Below are 15,189 nucleotides of genomic sequence, written 5' to 3'. Positions count from 1 at the left end.
TGTTTAACACAAGTGGGAAAAATCACTTCCCTCAAGCTAACCTTCACAGTCCTTAGAGAGGCTGACAGATGCCTGGCATGGCTTGAAACCAACTCAGGATGCTTCAGGAGGAGGTTTCCTGGTGGCGGGAAAGTGGGACAGAGTGTACTAGGGGTAGTTTGGGAGTGGAGAGGGAGAGCATGAGAGGGTGAAGAGAATTATGGAAAGTAGAGAAGTGGGGTTGTAGTTGAGAAGGGTGCTTCTGGGGAAGGAGAGGTATAATGATCCTTGTTGGGGAGCCCCACTCTCCCTTAATTGTGTAACACATTCTCTCTCTGCCTCGTTGAGACACTTTTTGGGAAGGTAAATACTACCTTTCAAAACCTTCCGTGGGAGAATTTGTATTTCTTTTGAATATAGCCCTGGGGCTGAGACATGCCTTCAGTCAAACAGCCCAGCTAAAGTCAGGGGCTGGGAGTAGTTATTCCATGCTTGCTGGGCTCTGAACCCTGGTTACACTGCTTGAACATTTCACATTCATTTGCTCACCCAATCCTTGCAGCAATCTAATGTTTAGCCCCATTTCACAGAGTAAGAAACCAAGGCTTAGCAAGATCTAGAAAAAAAATTAAACGGCAGACATTTATTTTTCATTGTTCTGGAGGCTGGGAAGTCTAAGATCAAGGTGCTAGCGGGTTCAGTAAAGTTGCACAGCTGTGGAGTGGTGTGACTGGGGTTGGTTAGAAGGGCAGAAGCATCTGGCTCTAGAATCCAGACTCTCACCCTCTTTCCTGCTCTCTCCTTTCTCTGTTATAGGATGTGCTATGTTTTTGGAAGACAGTCATACTGTGCTGTGTCTTCAGAAGTCTCCCTAGCACTGGGCACAGCACATGGTGAGTGCTCAGTGATGTTTGTGGAGCAAGGAAATGGTTGGAGTCACAGCTACCCAGTTAATCCATACACCTGGGCTGAGGAAGAGGGGGAGAATCAATCTTCTTTGTCTTTTGAATGTAAAAGGCTTCACACCTGGTACACATCTGGGTTCATAGTTAACTTCTTAAGTGAAGAGTTCCACATTTTAAGCTATTTCTTGGGAGACTTTCAGTGGCTCAAATTCACTCAAAACTTGTAAGATAAACATTGGGCAAAGAAAATCATCAGGTTGGCAAATTCAAGACATGGCCAACTGTGGGAATAGATCCCTAATCGTTATTCAGGGACAAAAATGAAAGGATATCAGGTTTCTAGATTTAATATGTGCCCCAGAGCATGCTTCAGATATGTTTTTGATGGATTTACAAGAAGTTACCTCACTCCATCAATAAAACTGGGGCAACCAAAAACACAGGTGGAGAGGGTGGGTGCAGTCCATCCCAGTATAACTTCACTCAGCCTTCTGAAATCAGAGGGCAGAGTCTGGGAGAGACAAATGGAAACTCAGCACTGAAAGGAATTTTGAAGAGTCATCTAATCTGTGCCCCTAAATCATCTGAAGCAGGTTCATTTTATTTTGAAAGACCCCCAGGGAAAGACACTCAAAAACCTCTTTTTGGTGGAGCCATTACTGTGTTAACGGCTCTCACTCGCTGGAAATTTAATCCCCCCAATTCATCACCTGCCACAGCAAACACAAGCTGATTGAGTCTATCTATTTTCCTAAGGATTTACGTCCTTACCTGCTTTCCAAATGGGTGTGAGGCAACCTGCTGATGGAGTTGGTTCAGGGTTTAGGGAAAGGAGAATGTAAAAGAGCTGAGTGCTATGTGATATGAGCCCTAAAGAAAGACCAAGGCGGGCTTCAGCACATGAAAATCCAGGCTGGACTTGGCGTCATTGCAATGTGCCAAGTGGCAGTGAGTAGAGAGGCGGAGGGGCACAGTGAGAGAACCGCTTGCAAGTTGTTTTGAAACAGTCTAGAGAAAGAAAGAAGAAAGTGGCAAAAAAGCAAATGCTGACACTGTTGAAGATTTGAGGATAGGCTGGTAGGGCCTTTGTGTATAATCTGTGTCACGTAGGGTCCCTATGACATATGTGAGCCTATGTGGGGAAGCTCGGTGAAATCCACCGCCATTCTAGAGTTGATGGAGATGTGACCTACAAAAAAGGCAAATTTCAGTGGTGGTAGGAAGATGGGACCCACTGAGAAAGGGAGATCTTGTGTTTCTGGTGGTGGTGGAAGTCAGGGAGGACACTGGCCATGGGCAGAGGTGCTGGCTGAACCAGGATGGGCCCCTGCTGATGGGGAGAGAATGAGGCAGCTCAACAGAAGATAGTCTCACAGCCTTTGTGAAGCTCTCTAACACATCACCATGTGATGTGGCCTTTAGCACAGCACCACATGAGGGTTTTTCATGCTGACAGGCTGAAAGAAAAAGCAAATGTTGAAAGAAACTAAGTGAATGGAGGAAAGTGGGCTCAAATGCGTTAGAAGCAATCTAGACTGTATGAAAGCACAGTGAGGGAAACATGGACGCTGAAATATTCCTTGTCTTCATTAAAGGGAAGATTGTTCCAATCACGGTGTTACTATTAATGCTATTATTACTACTACTAACTCAATATAATTAAGCTGCGATCTGAGGCACTTTCCCAAGACCAACTACCAGAATGGATATCATTATATGTACGTGCAGCAAATTTTGTACAATTCCTTCAGAGACGGAAAACAAAAACCAGTAAAGAAAAAGGAACCTTGGAAAGGAAATAGGACTGAGGGCTCCTCCTAGTGGACCCTTGTGTGTCCTGCACCTTAGTGGGAAATTGGATTTGTTTGGATTTGAATGGATTGATGGATGGTTAGGTAAATGGATGGGTGGACAGGTGGATGGGAACAGGTGGATGGATGGTTGGATGGATGGATGGATGGATGGATGGATGGATGGATGGATGGGTCGATGGATGGTTAGGTAAATGGATAAATGAATGGTGGATGGATGGACAGGTGGGCAGATGAATGGATGGATAGGTCAATGGATGGTTAGGTAAATGGATAGATGGATAGGTGGATGGGCAGATGGATGGGTAGATGGATGGATGAATACATGAGTAGAAGGATGACTGGATGCTTAACAATTTAGAGTTTAGAATAAAAAGTTTCCTTGAAATAGTTGTAAAACAGGAAGGGCCTGGAAGGAAAATAGGGATAGAGTCATCATCAGATAATGTATAATAGTTAATTAACACCTTCTGGGGCACTGACCAGAAGAGGGGTGGGACAACCCCCTCTCCTTCCTTGCTCTGTGACAGCCAGCTTGCCCAGTTTTCCTCATTCCTTTCCAGTTATTTCTTCTCAGACTTCCTAGTTGATTTTCCTCTCCCTGAGCTCCCAATGTTGGAGTCGTCCAGACTCAGCCTTAGACCCTGTTCTCACTTCATGCTCCACTCTCTCCTTGGGTGACCTCATCCATGCCCATGATTTAAAAACCCTCTTGATCTGAATGGCTCTCAAATGCAAATTTCTTGGCCAGATCTTCCTTCTGATTCATATATGTGATATACAGATACCCAATGACCCACCCTTCAACTCTACTTTGAAGTCTCAGAGGCAGCTGAAGTACAACACCAAACTGTAGCAGTTTCCCCTCCTACCCTATCTGCTCCTGCTCTATCCGGGGCTTCTGGTCTCAGTACTGGCACCTGCATTCACCCAGTTGCTCAGACCAGAAGTCTGGGGGAGCATTCTTAGTTCTTTCTACCCTTTATGTCACCTGCCTCCCCCCACCACACACACACACACACACACACACACTATGTATATATATATATATATATATATATATATATATATATATATATATATTCCCAACACCTGCCATTTCTATTTCCCAAATTTATCCCAGAACCTTCTCTTCTGTCTCCACTGTCATTACCTTGAACTAACAAGCCAGCATAGTTTCTCCTCTGGACCCTTCAAACGGGCTCCTAACTAGCCTCCCTGCTCCATTGTTGCTTTCTGGTTATCAGTTCATGCTGTTGTCAGAATGATCTTTTAAAACAAACAGAAAAGTGGTGCCTCTGCTGAAAATTTTTCATTGCTTCCCATAGTACTTCTTATAAAATCTAACATGGCTGTGAGCCCTAGTTCACTGTAGCTCCTGAGATCTCTGTAGCTTATCCCAATTTACACTTTACCTCCTTCACCTCTGACTACACTGGCATTTAAGCTCAGCTCTTCCCTGCCCTGGGGCTTTGTTCATGTGGGTCTCTGGCCTGGAATATTCTTCTTCCCCTTCTCTTTGAATGGCTAATTCCTACTTCTCTTTCAGGGTTCGGCCTCAGTGTTGGTCCCTCAGGATAGCACTTCTGGGCACCCCCAATTTATATAATCCTCCCTGTCATAGGCCATTCTGGCTGCTAAATCAATACCACAGACTGGGTGGCTGTTGTTTATAACAGAAGTTTATTTGTCACAGCTCTGGAGCCTGGGAGGTCTAGGTACAAGGTGCTGGCAGATTCTGTGTCTGGTGAGAGCTCATTTTCTGGTTCATAAATGGATGCCTTCTTGCTGTGGCCTCACCGGGTGGCAGGGGCAAGGGAGCTCTCTGGGGGCTCTTTTACAAGAACACTCAATCCCATTCATGAGGACATCACCCTCATGACCCAAGCAGCTCCCAAAGGCCCCACCCCCAAATGCCACCACCTTGGGGATTTAAGTTACAACACAAGAATTCTGGAAAACACAAACATTCAATGTCTAGAGCCCCCCAACCATTCTCCACCATAGCAGCCTACGACGTCTTCTCACATAGTGACTTAAAAATTTCCAGGCCTGGTTTTGACAGGGTCCTTTGTCTCTATTACATTACAGTTCCATAAAGACAAGAGGGTATGTTCCGTTTGCTCAGGGATTTTCTAGGAATCTGGAATGGAGAATCAGGACTGGTGTCTGCATTGCAGACAAGTCCTCCAGGTGCTGTGGGAAGGAGCTTCCTACCAGCGAAGACAATGTGGAGGAAGCAAGAAGAAAAGTCTTCGCGAGAGGAGAGACACAGACACCATGATGGAGAGATAGAGAGACCTAGACACAGAGAAACCCAGAGAGAGGTGGAGAGGCCCCTGCCCACTCTGGGTTTGTTTTTGTTTTTCCTTAGGATATAGATTTCTGAATCCTCACATCAATCCCCTCCGGGCTTCGGACTAGGCTGAGCGCATTCCCATAACCTGAAACCAGCATAAGCTGGTTGGATATGAAGCCAGAACAATTGGAAGAAGGTTCTCTTAGCCATTTAAGCAAAGAATATGAATCTCGGATCAATCGTTGTAAGTGACACATTTCAGGAACTGGGGTGCGAGCTCTCCACATACCTGTTCATTTGCCTATGTCTCGTCTCTGGCTTTGGAAGGCGCTTCCCTGGTCTAAAATCTCTGGAACTGTCCTCACGCTGGAGTGTGTCCGTAGGCTAGAGCAGGGCCAAGGCTCTGACTGCCCCAGACACCTGTCACATGGGAGTCAGATGGGAGCCCTGGGGTCCATTCTCTCTCTTTGCAGCATGGCAGATGTCCAGAATAATGATGGATTTTTCTTTTCTTTCTTTGAAGGCTGAGGCTGGGCTAATGCAATACATCCTTCCTGAAAATGATGCATTTCTAGGTCTCTGTGCTTAAGGGTATGTGATTTCTGAAGGGTAAACAGGGCCTTAAAGGGGGAAAAATTGTTCTGCTTAACTATGCAGAGAATTCCCAGCAGCTCCTTTAATTTGGTTTTCTTGAATAGGGCACATTTGCATTCACTGACTTGGGGCTTTTTAGAATAGCAAATGCATCTCTCTCTTCCCTGTGTTTCATTAAATGACTAGGCGGTCTCCAAGCTGCACTAACATTAGCCAGTCCCCCTGAGATTTGGAGGCATGTCGATCTAGCTAGCTTGTTTCTTTTCCTCCATCCTCCATCCTCAGCTTTTCTCATTTTAAAATCCTTCTTGTCACGTGAGGACTGGACCTCTGAAATGAGTGCACTCCCATGATAACATACATACAGTGGGGTGGGGGTAGGAGAGGAGAGAGGGGAAGTGTGTGAAATCTTGATTAGGGTAAAAAAGATTGCCTTGGTCCACAACTGAAGTCAGTAAAGGGGGTGGGTTTTTGTTTTGTTTTGTTTTTACTGTTTTACAACTTAATTTTCATATTAGCAAGTCATCGCGTGGCACTTAATATTTGGTGTTAGTGACACATGCTACCAGGTGGCTGCTTCCCTATCCATCAGTGAGGAGGAGAGATTCTGAGCAGAGGGTTTGTCACTCCTATGGTTGCATGGCTCCTGAAGTCCTGCCTATGCCTGGGTGGGCAAGGGGAGGCTGAGACCAGAAGCTTCCAGAGTGTCACAGGTGACTGAACAGAAAAGAGACAGAGGTTCCCCAAATTCCAGCAGAGAAGCCAACAGACTGAGGTTGATCTAATACATCCTCTGTGGTTGGACATTTTGTTTGTTCCCGTATCTTGCAACTACAAATGAGACCAATCAGAATCACTGGCCGGGGATGAATTCCAAGTAAGGAATAAAAGGATTTGATCTCTCCATCAAAGAACTCTGAAAATTTGACAAAACAACCCTACTATTAACCCCACTGAAATTACTAATATGCAAGATAATAATTTTTAGTCAATTTGGGTTTGTGTCCACATTGTCCTTTGGATCTGTTTAAGTATGTTCTTTAGGGTCAGATGATCTAAAGCAATGGCGGAGTGGGGGAGAGCTAGCTCTGAAGCTGAAGTCCCAGTTTTGAGACACAATTTTCCCACCCAGCTTGGGTAAGGGGCAACGTTTCTAAGCCGTTGTCTTCTGAAAATAGCATCTACTTTACCTGGTTATTAGAAGGGATTTGATGAGATAATGGACATGAAAGTGTTTTGTAAACTGTGAACCATGAACATATTATTATTTCTCCTATAGGCTCCTGGCAATAAATTTCAGCAATGGCTAATCAAAATAACAAATTAATTAATTTAAAAAATTGGGGAGTGTGCACAGGAAATGATAATTTATGTGCTTTGGGCTATAGTTGTTCTGGATTCACCCTGAAACTTGTTCTAGGGTGTGCTAGGACTGGAACCTTCCAGGGCTACACATACTCTGGGAGTAACCTACATTTCTGGAACTGCCAAGTGGAACCCAGACGATTTCATTTCTTTCACCATTACGTATCTCCTTTGATCTCTTTCAAGATTCCTCTTAGATGGAGGGCTATTAGTTCAGGCGCACTGCATCAGTAATATTTCCTGTATATATCCAAACTGTTACATCACAAGAAATTCTTGTAGAGAGTCTGCCCCGTGGGGGAGTCTATAACATGCTGACTTAAAACCCTTCCATGATTTAATAAATCATTTATTAAATATGAACCTGTTTGGTGAAAGGCAAAGTTCTGGGTCCTATGGAATGTTGAACGTGTGTAGTTACCCTCTTCCAAGGAACACACATACCTTACATATGTGTGATATATGTAAATACTCACACAAAGTGAACTGAGGATTATTTATTTATTTATTTATTTATTTATTTATTTTTATAATAAATTTATTTTTATTGATATTCTATTTGTCAACATACAGAACATATTTATAAAAAGAATCTTGTACTTTTGCCAATAACATGCCCAGCGTGGTTTGGAAAGTGGCACAGTGATGTCGCTAAATGCTACAGTGCCACATTATCACAGAAACACAAAAGCGGTGCAGGATCTAGAAAGATCCCTTTGGTAAAGGACATCGTTCCTTGACCTGCCTTAGAGGAGTTTGGCCTGAGCATTTCTTTTCTTGACTGTGGGAAACTTAAGACAAGGTAAACCGCTGCTGGTGAATCCTTAGATTCAACCACACTCTTAGGACAAGTTGTCAGGAGGGTACTGTGGCCAACTTGCTGGGAAGAGGAGCGAAGTGATGATTTGGCTCATGCCTTTTGTGGGGGTCCCCAAGCGATTATTATCTTGACAAATTCTGCCTCATAGAAGGATGTTAATTTTTGTCAGTTTTTCTTGTCATTGGCTGCATGATATCTACTCTTGAAAGTGAGGTTACTACATCGATCTACTCTTCTCTTACATTAAAATGAGAGGACTGATAGAATTGGTGAAGTTGATATAAACTTCCCCAAATGGCAGATGTGGTGGGGCAAGTTGAGGTCTTCCGATCCTAGCATGACAAAGCCTGTCCTGTGATGACATTTGCACACCATTTTCCACAGGCTGTTTTAGACTGTACACAACCAATGGCTACCAATTAATTAAGCATCATACACGGCAGGGCATAGACACAATTGTTAAGCATGGATCCAATGGTAATTTAAAAATGCCTCCCATTGTCAGGTACATAGGGATACTTTCAGAGATTCATTAAAATATTGTTTTGATGGCTGAGAATTTTTTTAAAAAGTTACTTTGTTCACAGAGTAAGGCTTCCTTGAGCTCACAGAGTTTTGAATACCTTTACTTGCCAAAGTGTTACACTTAAAAATAGACCTGGAAAGTTCTTTTGGCAGAAAGAATGCTGCTAATTTGATATACACCTGTACATTTTGGAAAGTGGGACATGTTTTTAATCCATTCAGGTGCTAGGGATACTTCAAAGTTCATCACATTTGGGGTAGGGAAGTTCTCTGTAGGTCCATATCCTCATTAGCCTTTCTACGTTCGTCAGAGGCCATCATTCCCACACTTCGCTGGGCAGACTCTTAAGGCACATGGCTTGACACTTAGCCATAACATAAAATACCTGCTCTCCAATGGTTGTCAGGGAGTGTAAATGGACTCGCTAGCTCTCAAAAGCTTAGCTGAGAGAAATTCTATTTATGGAAGTTTTCCATTAGGGCGTAGGGCGTGCAGTGGAGATATCGTATTAAATACTCCAATTTACCTCTGAATTGAGGCAGATAAAAAGGGCCTCACACTTTGGCCACATTACTTCGGGATAAGCTCCATGTTATGACTTTTCTGACCTGTGCTTAGTGTTGGGCCATTGGTCTATGAGACATTGAGGAATGTTAGAACAAACCACCCCAGGGGACTTTGTTTTGTCCTGGAGATGTGTGTAGTGGAGACTTCACTGTACCCACACAGAGGTCTGGCCTTTGTCTGGCCTGCGAGGTAGCTGCTAAGCTACCCTGGAGTTTCTCTAGTGACAGGAATGTCTTGTTACTGGTGGTAGGCCTCTTGGGTCACACTGATAGTTTACGCTAACCAGGAGATTAGGGTGAGGCTAGCCGTGTCGGAGAGACCAGCCATGTGATGAGAGGATTGGAGCTCTGGGCAACCACGTGGCAAGAGATTGGTGGCTTTGATCGTCCAGCCAGGATGTAGACTCATGCCTACAGAGTAGAAACTATGGACACCGAAGTCCCAGTAAGCCGCTGGCAACACTCTGTATTGTCACACGTTGATGACAACAGGATAACGTGTCCTTGAAGACACAAGAGCGTCACACTTGGGACTCGCCTGGACTTTGCACTGTGCGTCCTTCTCTGGTTGGTTCTGGTTTGTTTCTCTGTGCTATGAAAAAAATCTGTAAGCATAAATACAACACTTTCCTGAGATCTGTGAGTCATTCTAGTGAAGGATCCAAACTGAGGATGGTTTTGGGAAAACCCCAGGCTTGCAGTTGGAGCCAGAAATCTTGGGCAGACTCACTTGGCCTTTAACCTTAACTTGAGTTTAGCTAATTCTGGGGGAAGGTGTTTTAGAGGACTTTGTTCTCCAGATTGCATCATGGGGAGTGGGTATCAGAAAGGTGCATCTGGACATACTTTTATTGATGAGACACCTCGGGTCAGCTGCTGGGTGTGGGATTGAGGAAACCCATTCATTGCCAGTGGATTGAGCGGATTGCTTCCACAGCTTCCTGTGAGAGGTCCTGGCTCATATTTTCTAGGGGAGTCGGTGAAAACATGGAATAGCCTTTTGAGGTCCTCAGAAGGACAGACAACAACCAAGTCAGGTCTAGTCCTGGGGGGCGTAGCATTGGGAGGTCCATTCTCCCATCTGCCTGAGATAGGAAGAACAAGAAGATCTCCACTGGGGTCCCTCCACCCTCAAGTAAGACAGTGGTGGACCGGCTTCTACAGGACAGCAGTACTTTTTCAAGCAGAGGTGGGGTTCTGGAAGATCTGGGAAGTGTGCTCTGCTAGCAGTGGTACTGGTGGGGCCACTGCCCTGGCCCCAGGGGGCAGTGGGGTGGCAGTCACAGAAGGTTTATGTTGAAGAGCAGAGCTTGGTGGCTTTGATCGTCCAGCCAGGATGGCACTCTGGCTATGGGGGGCACCATACAGGTCCAGGGAGGCATCGCAGCTTGGGAGCAGCGGTTAGTGGTTCTAAAGGAGCCTTGTGTTCAATCACCAAGAGTCTAGAGAACAGACATCTCTCTCCATGCAGTCTTCCTGGGTTGGGGGCAGGGGAGGGGAGGGTCACTGCACAAAAGGACTTGTGGAGGTGAAGCCTTCAGACCGAGAGACCACTGAGGAGTTACAGCTCCTGTCTCCTCAGTGTGAGGGACTTCAGCCAAGGGCTCCCAGTGTTCCCAACAAATCCCCAAGGTTAGATGAGCATGTGTCACTTGCTTAAGGGGCCAGAGTGGATTGCAGAGGAGTTCTGGAGCCCATACAACATCTGTCTTTTATATCGAACACAAAGCAGATCAAGTCCTATTCCATTTACCAACATCCTCTCTTACAACTCTGTTCATAATGGTCCCTGGAAATGTTGACATCTGACTGGGGTAGTTTGGGGGAGCTTTAGTCCTTAAAAAATAAATGAAAAGAAAAAAGACAATTTGGGTAGCGAGCACCATGATAGGGAGATGCTAAGTGCATCGCACAGCGTGCCTTCCTTAGGGGATAGTGGGGAATTGAGCCGCAACTCCATCCGTCCTCCACACACTCAGCATACAATTATGAAGGCAGGGGCGCCTGGCAGATTCAGTCCACAGAGCATGAGACTCTTGACCCTGGGGTTGTGAGTTTAAGGCCCACATCGGGTGTGGAGCTTACTTTAAGAAAAAAGTTTGGGGGCACCTGGGTGGCTCAATCAGTTAAGTATCTGACTCTTGATTTGGCTCAGGTCATGATCTCAGGGTCATGGAACTGAGGCCCATGCTGGGCTCCATGCTGGGTGTGCAGCTTGCTTAATATTCTCTCTCTCCCTCTCCCTCTGCCCCTCCCTATCTCTCTCCTTCCCTAAAATAAATAAATAAATAAATAAATAAATAAATAAATAAATAAATAAAATAAATTGTGAATCCAGGTGAGGGGCGGGACGGGGCACAATGTGGGGGTGTTAGAGAGTGAAATGGCTTCCACGAACACTGTGGCGTGGTGGGCCGCGAGGCTAGGGTTTCCTGGAAAGGGTGATGGGTCCGAACTGTGCATGGGCTTGACTCAAGTTAGGATTTTGCATTTTAATGTAGAAGTGGAATTGGAAGGTTACAGCTCAAACTAGTACACAGCTGGGGTCTAGTGGTTCACAAACTTCTCTCGCAAAAGGTGCGGTACTGAATCCAGTTTGCACAACTGAATATTGTAGATAAGCGACGTTGCTTGAGAAGCATGGCAAGGTCTTTTCTGTCTCCCAGGATATATCAAGCAGCTGCAGCGCCTGGAGATCTTTACCACCTGTGTGACCTATATGGAGTCTCTCCTGTCCCCACTGACACCCACCAGGTGGTGATGGAGCATCTAAGATGGGCAGCAGCCAGGGACTGGAAGGGCTGTCACCACCTTGGTGGAGAACCTGGGTCCCCACCATGAACTCTAGTTCATGGGCCAGTCAGAAAACGTGGGCTTGCCAGGGTTCCCAGCTGTTCCAAGCATCTGGCAGGTGGACATGACTGTATACCACGGGCTACGGTCCTCGGGCTTTCAGATGTCAAACGCCAGAGAAGTTTCCCAGCAGAAATCTTAGAGGCAAACATAGGGCTGTCATTTTTCTATCTCAATAAGTAGGGCTTAAATTGAAAAAGTGTTAGACCCACCAACCACAATCAGCATTGTTCTGTAAAGACAGGACATTTCAATGCCAACCCCCGCAAACTCCCCGCAAAAAAAAAAAAAACAGGCAGGAAGGGAATGATCACAGAATACAGGATGATCTTCTAAAATGAAAATTTTTGCTGTTTAAGAACTCCCCAGATCGATCTTATTTTGTATCACTTGTCTCTGACCTATTTAAAAAAAAAAAAAGGAGAAAATGAGGTGGGGATGAGATTTGGAACGAAAAGCCGCAGTTCAGGTCCCGACTCGCCCGTCGGCTCCGCGGCCTGGGGGGAGCCACATCCAGTCTCTCGGCCTTGGTTTCACCCACGCTGTCGCTGTCGTGAGACTCCAGTAAAAGACTGGACGCGTGAAAGGGCTTGGCGAGCCGGGGGGAGGCGGGCAGAGGCCAGCGGCGGGCTCGGGGCCGTGGGCCGCCGCGGCCGCAGCAACACGGGCTCAGCTGGACGCTTGATTTTCTCTGCTAATAATATTGACATGATGGAAGAGAGATGGTTTGGCTAAAGCTGCTCAAGCAGTCTGCGTCCCTCTCCGAGGTTCTTACGGGGCTGAGATGCTCTGTCTCCCGCCGGGACTGTTGGCCAGAGGAGTTGCGAGAGCAGGATGCTCCCGTGCTGGTCGACGTCGGGAGTCACACGGGGATTTTTCTGTTGGCGACGGCAGTGGTGGCACGTGGTGGGAGCAGGTGGGGCCCGTCTGTCCTGTTCGTGTTGGTAATCTCCTTTCTAGTGCCTCGGCCTTGGCTTCCTGGGCACGCGCGACTGCAAACGCCAGGTGCGGCCGCATCACCCCCCTGTGCCGCGCTGCGTCTCCGTCTCCGGAGCGCTCCTGCGCAGGTACCCGGGACGGTTGCCCGCAGCTCCCAGACCCGCCCGAGTCCTCTCCCTCCGCCTCCGACTTCTGGTTTCTTGGAATCGGTTACCTCAAAAGTGACGCAAGAAGTTGTTTGGGGGGCACGGGGGTAGCACAGTGGGTTGGGCCTCCCACTCCTGGTTCTGGCTCAGGTCATGATCCTGGGATCCGGGGATCGAGCCCTGCACTGGGCTCCCTGCCTGATGGTGGGGGGCGGCAGCTGCTTCTCCCTCTCCTTCTGCCCCTCCCCCTGCTCATGCTCTCTCTTTGTCTAAAACAAGTAAATCTTAAAAAAAAAAAAAAAAAAAAAGTTCACACTGCCATCCAATTCTAGCTAAATCCCAGTCCAGCCACTGCAGAGGCACCAGTAGCCTTTGCCATCCTGCCCCCAGCACAGCACTGGGATGGGGTTGGGGCCCACATCACATCCTACTTTACGTGAAGGCACAGCGTGAGCTGTGGGTGGTCTCAGAGAGAATCTGGGGGCCCTGACATTTGGGGGGCTAGCTCTGGGAGTTTCTTCCCAAGATTGGAGGTCACTGGGAGTACGTGGGTGGCTCAGTGGTTGAGCATCTGCCTCCGGCTCAGGGCGTGATCCCGAGATTTTGGGATCCAGTCCCACCTGGGGTCTCTGTGGGGAGCCTGCCTTCTCCCTCTGCCTGTCTCTGCCTCTCTCTCTCTCTCTCTCTCTCTCTCTCTCTATGAATAAATAAATAAAATTTAGAGAGAGCGCGAGAGAGGAGGAGCCGGGGGGAGAGGGAGAGGCCGATGGATCCGGCTGAGCAGGGCCCCCGCGGGGCTCCTCCCAGGGCCGCAGCCCCTCGGCCGTTCCTTAGCAGGCGTCGGCGCCCCAGGGAAGTGGGGGCCTGGTGGGTTTTCAGGGCACAGCCTGGGCCCGAACCCGTGGCAGGGTCGGACGCTCGGCCCCGCGGGGCTGGAGCCCCCGCCCGGTGCAGCCCCCGGAGCTCGGGCTCTGAGCGCCCCGCCCGGCGCGGAGTCCCGCCCCCAAGGCCGTCCCCCGCGCCGACCCTCCCCGCGAGCCCCCCGGGGCCCAGGCTCGGAAGGCCGAGGGCGCGGGAGCTCGGCTGGGGCCGCGGGGGCGCCCGGACGCGGGCGCACAGGGCCTCGGCCGCGCTGCTCACTGGGGGGCGGGCGCGGGCGCGGGCGCGGGCGCGGAACGAGCTCCTTCAGGGCACGACTCTTTTTCTTTTTTTAGGTTTGCGTTAATTTTTTTTTTTTAACTTTTTAAAATTTAAATGCGATTTGGCCACAGGCCGGGGCAAAGCCCTAACCACCCCCACCCCCACCCCACCCCCCGCTCTGACTCTCGTGGCCTCTCAGAAGTTCAGTCTCCTCATCTGTAAAATGGGCCGGTAAGACTAGGGCCCCTGCCGGGCGGGTGAGCGGTGGACCCAGGGAGGTCCCCAGGAAACGTTAGCGCCCCTCGCCCCGGGATCGCGGAGCGCAGCGTGCTGCCGCCACCTGGTGGCAGACGTTGGAGTTGCAACTAAAAGGCTTCCGGAGAAGACCTTTTTATAGGGCGGCTTGCTGGACCCGAAACACCGGGATGCGCAAAGATGGGTGGAAAACTCGGAGATATCCAAGAGATGGGTGGCAATGGGAAGGCATCTGGTTCTGGGAGACCAACATGAACAAAACCAGAGATGGGAATCGGTACACTGAATTTTGGGGGGAGACATATAGTAAAGAGATTCACGAGATGTGTTTTCTCCTATTGCCCCAGACTTTGCACATGTAGGCAATGGACGGGGACATGCTTGGCTCCAGGGTGTGGGCTTACCCCTACCATCCAGGCTTTGGATACTCATGGAGTTTGTGACCCTAGACTCGGTCCCTTGGTGAAGCACTTTTCTGCGGTTGTGAGGACAATCCTGTAGCAGCGCTAGCACCACTGGTCAAGGTCTCCGCCAGGAGAGTGGCCTGCTGGCCAGTGGATTCTGCAGGGGCTGGATATATGGATGTCTCCAGTCCTGAGAGCTGAGGGCCCACATTCGCCCAGCTACCACCCTCACTGGCTAATGACACCTCTCGATGGGGATCCCAAAGGATTATTGGGGAAAAGGTTGGCGTGTGCACAGTGTATACCACCTGCGACTGCAAAAAGAGAACCATCAGGTTCATTCAGTTGGTGGAAGTGATTACTATAAGCAACAGGGTATTCCTGGGGTCTGTCTGCAGCATCCTTTCTGTGAAAACCAGCCCGTGCCGTATCCCAGTTACCACTATCCTACAGCACTACTCAGTGCTTTACAACAGGGGCTTAGGCATGGCTGGGTGTGGACGGCTTGTCCAGAGTCATCCCTGTTCCTCTACTGATTCCCTGTGACAGCTGTCAGCCGAGACCAGGGTGCTCTCTGAGACCCAAAG

The sequence above is a fragment of the Canis lupus genome, chromosome 14 (genome assembly GCF_011100685.1).
Source record: "Canis lupus familiaris isolate Mischka breed German Shepherd chromosome 14, alternate assembly UU_Cfam_GSD_1.0, whole genome shotgun sequence".
NCBI lineage: Eukaryota > Metazoa > Chordata > Mammalia > Carnivora > Canidae > Canis > Canis lupus.
This window is presented reverse-complemented; position numbering follows the sequence as displayed.